Source organism: Mobula hypostoma, chromosome 28 (assembly GCF_963921235.1).
Source record: "Mobula hypostoma chromosome 28, sMobHyp1.1, whole genome shotgun sequence".
Classification (NCBI taxonomy): Eukaryota; Metazoa; Chordata; class Chondrichthyes; order Myliobatiformes; family Myliobatidae; genus Mobula; species Mobula hypostoma.
The window spans coordinates 5944492-5954033 of NC_086124.1; the positions used below are offsets into that span (position 1 = coordinate 5944492).

The window sequence follows — 9542 nt, forward strand, 5'->3', positions numbered from 1 at the left end:
CCCATCCATGTATGTAACAAAATTTCTCTTAAATGTTGAAATTGACATCCCCCCCCCCAACTGCTGCTTGCACTGGCTGCTTATTCCACACTCTCGCCACCCTCTGAGTGAAGAAGTTTCCCCTCATGTTCCCCTTAAACATTTCACCTTTCACACTTAACCCATGGCCTCCAGTTCAAGTGTCATCTAACTTCAGTGGAAAAAGCCTGCTTGCATTTACCCTATCTATACCCCTCATAATTTTGTATACCTCTATCAAATCTTCCCTCAACCTTTTATGTTCTAGGGAATCGTCCTAACCCAAAACTCAGGTCATCATGTCTAGACAACGTCTTTGTAAGTTTTCTCTGTACTTCTGTCAGTCTTATTGCCATCTTTCCTGTAGGTAGATGACCAAAACTGCACACAATACTCCAAATTAGGCCTCACCAAGGTCTTTTACAACTTCAACATAACATCCCATCTCCTGTACTCAGTACTTTGATTTATGAAGACCAATGTGTCAAAAGCTTTCCTTTTTATCCTATCTGCCTGTGATGCTACTTTCAAGGAATTATGGATTTGTAGTCCAAGATTCCTCTGTTTTACCACACTCCTCAGTGTCTTACTGCGTAATGTGTAAGTCTTACTCAGGTTGGTCTTCCCAAAGTGCAACACCTTGCACTTGTCTGCGTTAAGTCCCATCTGCCATTTTCTAGCCCATTTCTCCAGTTGGTCCAGCTCCTGCTGCAAGCTTTGATAGTCTTCCGCGCTCTCCACAACACCCCCAATCTTGGTGTCTTGGCGAGGCAGCGTCTGTGGAAAAGAGTTCAGTCAACATTTTGGGCCGAGACCCTATTTCAGGCCTGAAAAGGAAGGGGAAAGATGCTAGAGTGAAGAGGGGCGGGGAGGAAAAGGAGGATAGCTGGATGGTGATGGCTGAAGCTGGGTAGGGGGACTGGAGAGAAAAGAATCTGATAGGAGAGAAGACCGGACCATACGAGAAAGGGCAGTGGGGGTGGGTGGGATCCAGGGGGAAGTGATTTCTTTTAATCAGAAGGAGAAATCAATGTTCCGGCCATTAGGTTGGCGGCTACCTAGACAGAGGAGGCCATGCTTCAGATCTTAACTCTTTTTACCAAGATTTTCTTCCTGCTGCCTCAGCAGCTACTTGGCACTGTTGCATTTCTGCTTTACGACTAGAATCAATGGAATATTTAAATTCAAATAGATGAAGTTTTGAAACATCTAGGAATTGAAAGCTGTGGGTAGCCTCCAACCTAATGGGATGAACATCCATTTATCGAACTTCTGTTAATTGCCCTCCCTTCACCATTCCCCATTCCCATTTCCCTCTCTCACCTTATTGTATCTACATCACCTCCCTCTGGTGCTCCTCTCTTTTCCCTTTTTCCATGGCCTCTGTCCTCTCCTATCAGATTCCCCCTTCTCCAGCCCTTTATCGCTTTCACCAATGAACTTCCCATCGCATTACTTCAACCCTCCTTCTCTCCTGGTTTCACCTTCTAATTCTTCCTCCCCTCCCCCTACCTTCTTACTCTAACTTCTCCTCGTTCTTTCCAGTCCTGAAGAGGGTCTCATCCCAAAACACTGACTGCTCACTCTTTTCCACAGATGCTGCCTGACCTGCTGAGTTCCTCCAGCATTTCGTGTGCGCCACTATATTCTGCATTCTGTTGATATCTTTCCTTTGGTATTGCCTTCATGTACTTATGTATGGAATTATCTCTCTGGATGGCAGGCAAACAAAAGCTTTTCATTATATCTTGCCATGTGTGACATTTATTAGCCAATTACACTCACAATTACATCTACACAGACTCATGGGAATCCCTAACTCGTAAACACAGAGTCACAGAACACTATAGTACAGAAACAGGCCCATCAGTTTACCTAGTCCATGCCAAGCTAGTAATCTGACTACTCCCATCGACCTGCCCTCCCTACCATCCATGTATCTATCCAAACTTCTCTTAAACATTGAAATTGAACCTGCACTTTTATTTTTATTTATTTATTAAATGAGATACAGCATGGAACAGGCCCTTCGGCCCTTCGAGTCTTGCTGCCCGGCGACCCCCAATTTAACGTATGCCATTTATATGCCTAAGCATGGGACAATTTACAATGACCAATTAACCTAGCACCAGTACGTCTTTGGACTGTGGTCACGGGGAGAACGTACAAACTCCTTACAGGCAGCTGCGGGAATTGAACCCGGGTTGCCGGTACTGTAGAGCGTTTTGCTAACCACTACACTACTGTGCTGCCCCATCTTCTGCTGGCAGTTTGCTCCATGCTCAGTCAATCAAACTGGAGGAGCATTCGTTGGTTTTCTTTACGTTTTCAATGACCACACCATCGTAAAGCAGTTTATTTTCCAATGTGTCTACCATATCTGCTTCTTCTTGTTTATTTTTTTGTCTGAAATTGGAACTACTGTCTGTGTGAAACCCGTTTAGTAGTGAACTGGATGCTCTCCTGGGTTTGGGCTGCTGGCTTAGAAAATGAATCCCAACCTGTGCTGAAGACAAGGATCATTACACATCACATCAAAAAGAAATCTTAGGGAATCTGATCTAATGCAAAAAAAAAACACTTTACTTAACCTCAAGGGTCAAGGATCAGCTTTATTCCCCATATATTTAGAATTGTTGTTGTAGCATGTTGGAGAGACAAGCAACAAAAAACAACATTTAACAATTATACAGAATGAAGAATTATATAAAAATAAAATTAGAAGTACATTCAGTGGCCACTTTATTCACTACACCTGTACACATGCTTGTTATTGCAAATACCTAATCAGCCAATCGTGTGGCAGCAACTCAAAGCATAAAAACATGCAGACACGGACAAAGGTTCAGGTGTTGTTCAGACCAAACATCAGAATGCGGAAGAAATGGAGGGGGAGGAGAAGCTGGCTGCTCCGAAATGAAACAACAGGAATTCTGCAGGTGCTGGAAATTCAAGCAACACACATCAAAGTTGCTGGTGAACGCAGCAGGCCAGGCAGCATCTCTAGGAAGAGGTGCAGTCGACGTTTCGGGCCGAGACCCTTCCCAGGACTAACTGAAGAAAGAGTGAGTAAGGGATTTGAAAGTTGGAGGGGGTGGGAGAGATCCAAAATGATAGGAGAAGACAGGAGGGGGAGGGATGGAGCCAAGAGCTGGACAGGTGATTGGCAAAAGGGATACGAGCGGATCATGGGACAGGAGGTCCGGGAAGAAAGACAAGGAGGGTGGGGGGTGAACCCAGAGGATGGGCAAGGAACAACACCTTATATTCCGTCTGGGTAGCCTCCAACCTGATGGCATGAACATCCATTTCTCTAACTTCCGCTAATGCCCCACCTCCCCCTCGTACCCCATCTGTTACTTATTTTTATACACACATTCTTTCTCTCTCTCTCCTTTTTCTCCCTCTGTCCCTCTGAATATACCTCTTGCCCATCCTCTGGGTTCCCCCCCCTTGTCTTTCTTCCCGGACCTCCTGTCCCATGATCCTCTCATATCCCCTTTGTCAATCACCTGTCCAGCTCTTGGCTCCATCCCTCCCCCTCTTGTCTTCTCCTATCATTTTGGATCTCCCCTCCCCCTCCAACTTTCAAATCTCTTACTCACTCTTCCTTCAGTTAGTCCTGACGAAGGGTCTCGGCCCGAAACATCGACTGTACCTCTACCTAGAGATGCTGCCTGGCCTGCTGCGTTCACCAGCAACTTTGATGTGTGTTGCTCCGAAATGATATCGTATGTGTAACTAGGGGCCGTGCACAATCCTGATTTGATGGAGACAGACGTGAGAAGCACAGAGGAACATCTGGAGAAACTTCTGAAATGCCCGCTTCACTGCCGCTGCTACTGTGCGATTGAGAATCTCCGGAGGGAAAGGCCCTAAATCCTCGGCTTTGCTTATTGCCTGTTGCCAGGGCCGGGGTCGAAGCGCTCGGCAGAGATGGTGCTCAGTGTTGGAGGGCTGGTTGGAGGCTCAAGGTTTTTGGACGGACTCAAGAGTCGGCTGTGGTCGGGGTGCTTCCAGGGTGCTGCATCGGCAAGTTTGCGGCGCTGGAAGCTCATGGCAGGGAGAGTTTTTTTTCTTCCTTCTACCGTCTGCGTGAGATGATGGGACTTTCGAGAGACTCTGAGACATTTTTTTACCGTGCCCATGGTCTGTTCTTCATCAAGTTATGGTATTGCTTTGCACTGTTGTAACTATATGTTATAATTATGTGGTTTTCGTCAGTTTTTCAGTCTTGGTCTGTCCTGTGTTTCTGTGATATCATTCTGGAGGAACATTGTATCATTTCTTAATGCATGCATTACTAAATGACAATAAAAGAGGACTGCGTGCCCTCATAATCTAAAAAAAAATGTGATTTGAGTGACTTTGAGCATGTTGGTGCCAGATGGGGTGGTTTGAGCATCCCAGAAACTGCTGACCTCCTGGGATTTTCATGTACAACAGTCTCTAGAGTTTACAGAGAATGGTGCGAGAAACAAAAAAAACATCAAACGAGCAGCAGTTCGGTGGGAGAAAAGGAAATGCCTCGTTAATGAGAGAGGTCAGAGGAGAATGGCCAGTCTGTAACTCAAATAACCACACATTACAACAGCGGCGTGCAGAAGGGCATCTCTGAATGTAGAACACATTGAACCTTGGAGTGGATGGGCCACAGCAGCAGAAGACCATGAACATACACTCAGTGGCTACTTCATTAAGTGGTCACCGAGGGTAGAATAGATAGGTGGTTGTCCATTGTGTCAGAGGATGACAGAAACCTGTGCGGGAGAGTTTTTAAAGTGGGAAGGCCATTGCACTGGGGCAGTTCCATCCTCGGGAGTTCGGGGTCAGTGGTACGAACAAGCGTCACAAACTGGGGGCTCCCTTGGTTGGAGTGGATGACCATGATTTCTTCTGTGCCTTGTCGCGCCCTTCGCTCCCCACGAAGCCTTCCTGGCCGCTGGACCTTACTGTAGATCTCGTCCACCCAGTCCGTTAGGGCTGACTTCGCATGCTCGGACAGGCATGCCCTTACCTCACCAGGGTATGAGGCTCGTTGGCTACTCCCGCCTGGTTTAGCCCACCTGTCGAAGCAGTGTACCGGGGTGTGGTCGCTGTCACATGCAGACAGCTCCTTGGAGCCACAGGTGAGAGCTGCTTGTCCACTGGGGAGCTGCCCCAGAATGGACATGACAAGCCCCTTCACCAGAGGTGCTGCCCCTTCCTGGGCACATCATAAACCCCACTGAGTGTAAAATAATATGTGCATAAATACATAAATACCAGCATGTATTTACAATGTAAACAGCATTTAAAAGTGGTTTAAAGTGTTAACAGTACAGTGCAGTGACTGAGGTAGAGGGGAGTGCGGAGGGTAAAATGGCTGATCAAGATTAATTGTCTGAGGGAAGAAACTTTTAAGATCAAGTGTCAAAAGTTTTTGTGGAGCTGGGCGACTTCGAGGTCATCTGCAAAACACTTTAATTTCTTCACTTTTAAGACAATATACAATAGGTGCAGGAGTAGGCCATTCGACCCTTCGAGCCAGCACCACCATTCACTGTGATCATGGCTGATCATCCACACTCAGTATCCAGTTCCTGCCTTCTCCCCATAACCTTTGATTCCGCTATCTTTAAGAGCTCTATCCATCTCTTTCTTGAAAGCATCCAGAGACTTGGCCTCCACAGCCTTCTGGGGCAGAGCATTCCATATATCCACCACTCTCTGGGTGAAAAAGTTTTTCCTCAACTCCGTTCTAAATGGCCTACCCCTCATTCTTAAACTGTGGCCTCTGGTTCTGGACTCACCCATCAGTGGGAACATGCTTCCTGCCTCCAGCGTGTCCAATCCCTTAATAATCTTATATGTTTCAATTATATCCCCTCTCAGCCTTCTAAATTCCAGAGTACACAAGCCCAGTTGCTCCAATCTTTCAACATATGACAGTCCCGCCATCCCGGGAATTAACCTCGTGAACCTGCGCTGCACTCCCTCAATAGCAAGATTGTCCTCAAATTTGGAGACCAAAACTGCACACAGTACTCCAGGTGGGGTCTCACCAGGGCCCGGTACAGCTGCAGAAGGACCTCTTTGCTCTTATACTTTCAATGCATTCTTTTTTCTTTTCAAGACAGTTTAAGTCCTGTCAGAGCCCATGATCTACAACTGCTCTCAAACCGTGGTTCGATATCTCTGGGTGCGGCTTGGAAGGCATATATTTTCAAGGTGTGGCCCTGTGGATGACCCAATTCCACACTGGTGTGGCCAACTGAAGCATTGTGGGAGATCCCAACATCGAGACAAAATAAGCAATGCTGCAGACCGTAACGTAAAAATAGTGACCCTGTTGGTCTCCCCTCTCGCTGTGGTAGGAGTGATACCTCCTACCTGCGGGATATCGAACTGTTGGGATGGACAGAGGCTTTTGATGGGCTCTAGATCATGGTCTCTTGGGGGCTTTGCTATTGCTTGCATGGTCGGAGGTGGAGGGGTTGATGCAATTGCTGAAGGGGGTAGGGGCAGGGGGAGGATTGATGCTTTGCAGCTGCTTGTGCATGGGAGGGGGAAAGGGGGCTTCCAGGTACTAAAGTTTTCTGTCCTTCATTATATGGCGGGGCGGGGGGGGTCTTCTGTTTTGTGGATGTCTGTGAAGAGTAAGAATTTCAGGTTGTATACTGTATACATATTACACTGAACCATTGAACCATTTCTGTTTTAATAGCCTATGGCACTTTCAGAAGGGAGCATTTGGAAAAGGCATTTTGCTGGGTGCAGTGCGCATTCCTTTATTACTGAAGTGGATGAATTCCAATGGCACTCTCCGAAGAATCCCACTGGAATCAGTTTGTATGTGCAGCATCTGGAGTACAAAACGTATGCTATCAAGCTCATCCCTTCGGGTGGAGAAATGTTTAATAAATGTTTACCTAGATTCTGCAAACCGATTGTGCTCCATAGCTAATGAAATTGTGCAAATTCAGCAGAAGATATTCCATTGCCTTTGTTTTTGTTCCATGTCAATTATATTGTTTGTGATAAGTCAAAGCTGTTGCACAAGGTTTAAAAATAGTCATGTCTCATTCCTTCTGCCATTGTAAAAGAACTCTGAGTCATAGATTACAGGATAAAAGAATTGTTTATTAGTTCTACATTTGAGCCTTTATTTGTGTTTGCTCAGAGCTCTTGTAACTAACTAAGCAAAGCACTGCAGCATCCATCCCCTACTTTGGCTGGTGCTCATAAATAGGTTGTACTATGTTTGCGAGATATTACAATCAAGCCATCTTGCATGCCCTTTGCAAGTTTTGAGCCTGTGTTATCCAACCTCCACCTATTTTTATTGATGCACCATGAAAATAAAACACCTTACCCAGACAGATTGCAGCTTGGAATGGCGACTACTTTACCTGAAACTGCGATAAACCGCAGAGAGCTGTGGACGCCAGCTCAGAACATCATGGGAACCGGCCTCCCTCCTAAGGCCTGCTGAGTTCCTCCAGCATTTTGTGTGTGTTCCCCTCTAAGGACGCTGCCCACACTTCCCATTGCCTCTGCAAGAGTTCGAAGTCAATTTTATTATCAAAGTGCATGTATGTCACCATGTCCAACCCCGAGATTCATTTTCTCACGGGCATACTCAGCAAACCTATAGAAAAGTAACTATAACAGGATCAATGAAACCAGAGTGCAGAAGACAACAAACCGTGCAAATTAAGGCATCCGTTAGTCTTGCGAGACCATGAATCTGTACCGGGAAAGTCTTCACTCTCCAGGGCGCAGGCCTGGGCAAGGTTGTATGGAAGACCGGCAGTTGCCCATGCTGCAAGTCCCCCCTCTCCACGACACCGATGTTGTCCAAGGGAAGGGCATTAGGACCCATACAGCTTGGCACCAGTCATCGCAGAGCAATGTGTGATTAAGTGCCTTGCTCAAGGACACAACTCGCTGCCTCAGCCAAGGCTCGAACTCATGACCTTCAGGTCGCTAGTCAAATGCCTTAACCACTTGGCCATGTGCTCACACACAGATATAAATAAACAGCATTAAGTAATGAGAACATGAGGTAAAGAGTCCTTAAAGTGGTTCCACACCAGGCTGTGATGCAGCCAGTCAATACACTCTCCACTACAGATCTATTGCAGCCAACATATTGGAAGACTGCACCCACACCAGACATTCTCCCATCTCCCCTCTTCCATCAGGCAGAAGATACATAAACCTGAAAGCATGTCCCACCATTCCAAGGACATCTGTTATCCCACTGTTACAATACTCGCTAGTATGGTAAGATGGACTCTGGCCCTCGCATTGCTCAACTGTATCACTTCATTCTGCTTTCTCTTTCTCTGTCCTTTGACCTCAATTGCACTGCGTGATGATCCGATCTGTATGGACAATATACACAAGAAACTTTTCACTGTACCCCGGCACGAGGCCAAAAAGCGGAACTTACGGTGGCCGAACATTTTAACTCTCATTCCTGTCCTGACATGTCAGTCCATGGCCAAGAGGAGGCCACCCTCAAGGGAGGAGGAGCAACTTCATGTTCCATCTGAGTAGCCACCAATCTGATGTCATGAATATCTATTTCTCTTTCCAGTAAAAAAAACTCCCTCCCCTCTCGCCTCTTCTTATATTCTCCACTCTGGCCTTTTACCTTTTCTCACCTTCTTATCACTCTCTTTCTCCTATGGTCCACTCTCCTCTCCTATCAAATTCCTTCCTCTCCAGCCCTTAACCTTTCCCACCATCATGGCTTCACTTATCACCTTCTATCTATCCTCCTTCCCCTCCACCCACTTTTTTTTATTCTGGCATCTTCCCCCTTCCTTTCCAGTCCTGAAGAAGGGTCTGGGCAGGAAACGTTGACCGTTATTCATTTCCATAGATGCTGCCTGACCTATTCAGTTCCCCCAGCATTTTGTGTGTATTGCTTCGGATTTCCAGTATCTGCAGACTTTCTTGTGTTTATAACCTACTAACCAGTATGTCTTTGGACTGTGGGGGAAAACTGGAGCACCCGGAGGAATCCCACAGGGTTACGGGGAGAACGTACAAACTGCTTACAGACAGTGGCCGGAATCGAACCCAGTCACCAGCACTGGAAAGCGTTACACTAACCGTGCTGCCTTAAATAGCACAAATTGCGATAGCCAGGAATTGAGTTCAGAGGTCAACACTATGCTACTGTACTACCACCGCTAGTCGATGGTGGGAGTGTGGGGGCACGAGACCGGGAGCATGTCAGAGATGAATTGACTCCATTTTATTCAGTCACTGACTCACACAGATTCATTGCCAGAAGAGCTTATTAAATAAAGCGTGTAATCTCCACATGGGTGGAGTTTCGGGCAGCATGGTAGTGTAGAGGCTAGCATAGTGCTTTCCAGGGAGCTGCCTGTAAGGAGTTTGTACATTCTTCCTGTGACCGCATGGGTTTCCCCCAGGTGTTCCGGTTTCCTGCTGCAGTCCAGAGTGTGCTGGTTGGTAGGTTAATTGGTCATTGTAAATTGTCCTGTGATTAGGCTAGGGTTAAATTG

General features: G+C 46.5%; 1 long non-coding RNA gene across 1 annotated transcript; it reads left to right on the top strand.

Moving 5' to 3' along the window:
* The first annotated feature begins 2863 nt into the window (after positions 1-2863).
* On the top strand, positions 2864-7151 carry LOC134338894 (uncharacterized). Its single transcript, XR_010016303.1, has 2 exons — positions 2864-3083; positions 6725-7151. It is a non-coding gene; the product is annotated as an uncharacterized LOC134338894 (long non-coding RNA).
* The last annotated feature ends 2391 nt before the right edge of the window (positions 7152-9542 follow it).